The sequence below is a fragment of the Poecilia formosa genome, unplaced genomic scaffold (genome assembly GCF_000485575.1).
Source record: "Poecilia formosa unplaced genomic scaffold, Poecilia_formosa-5.1.2 Scaffold562, whole genome shotgun sequence".
NCBI classification, from domain to species: Eukaryota; Metazoa; Chordata; class Actinopteri; order Cyprinodontiformes; family Poeciliidae; genus Poecilia; species Poecilia formosa.
In genome coordinates this window covers 145,948-147,090 of record NW_006800501.1, presented here as the reverse complement: position 1 = coordinate 147,090, position 1,143 = coordinate 145,948, and positions in this window count along the sequence as shown.

Here is a 1,143-nt window from a genome sequence, read left to right as displayed (position 1 = left end):
AACTTAAAATAAATGTTCAAAATCATCTAGCCCATAGTCATGTCTTACCAAAAGATGATCTAAAAAATGCAGAATTTTATCAATGCTTAACAGAAACCTTATCACAAATCTTAATGTTATACTTAAAATGATATTTTAGAAAAGTCAATCGTATTCCTGATGTAAAAAGATGTTACACAAATATTTGTCCAAAATTATCCATGAAATAAATTAGCAAGTTTGATACAATATACTGCATATAAAAGACTTACAAACTATCAATAAACCTCCAGTTGAATAGTTTTTGTACAATTTTTTCTTTTTTTTTTTACATATCTTCATTTTGTGCCTCTGTGTTTCTTGATGCTCCTTGAAGTAAGATGAGTTCGTTGGCACGTCGTAGATGAAAGATGAAAACTTGTTAATAGGAAAAACAAAGATGATCCTCTCGTCTCCAGCAGCTCATTTTCCTTATAGTTTTGAACTCAGGGTCGTCAGCTCAGTAACCGATGCTCACCTATTTAGGGATTATTGTGCCCAGAATTTGGTGAGTTTAACAAAGAGGCCGTTCCCTCTTTTCCAATTTGAAGACATCAAAAGCAGAGTAGAATGAAAGAAATCCTGATAAACATCTAGGTGTGAGGTTGTCCTCCGGCCAGGGAAGATCCTCAATCACACCAGGTTGTGGTCCTTTGTTATTCAATGAGGTCATCAGCTGGTCGGCATACTGGAACAGAGTCTGTCACCTATCTAGAGCTCCTTAATGTATTTTAACAAGTAATTCCTTCCAATTTGAATTAATGTTTTATTTACACTGATTTATTAATTAATACTCTAATCATTCTTTACTGTTTTAAGTCATATATTGTTCTTGTTATCAAATCTTATTTTAATAGTTACTTTATTATCATAAAGTAAGAGATTTTGTGGTAGCTTTTAGTGTTATTTATTTCTCTCTAAAACTTCATTTCTAATTATCATTTATTTCCTTATGTTAAGTCTCTTCCAGTAATTTTCCTTTCTGTATTATAACTCAATAAACTTCGCATTTTAAGAAGCTGCTCCTTTAGAGCTGTATCTTATCAATCCTTTGACCCTCTTTTTATAAAAGGCCTACATCAGAGAAATAAATGTTTTCCCATTGTGTTGAACCCAAACCTTAAC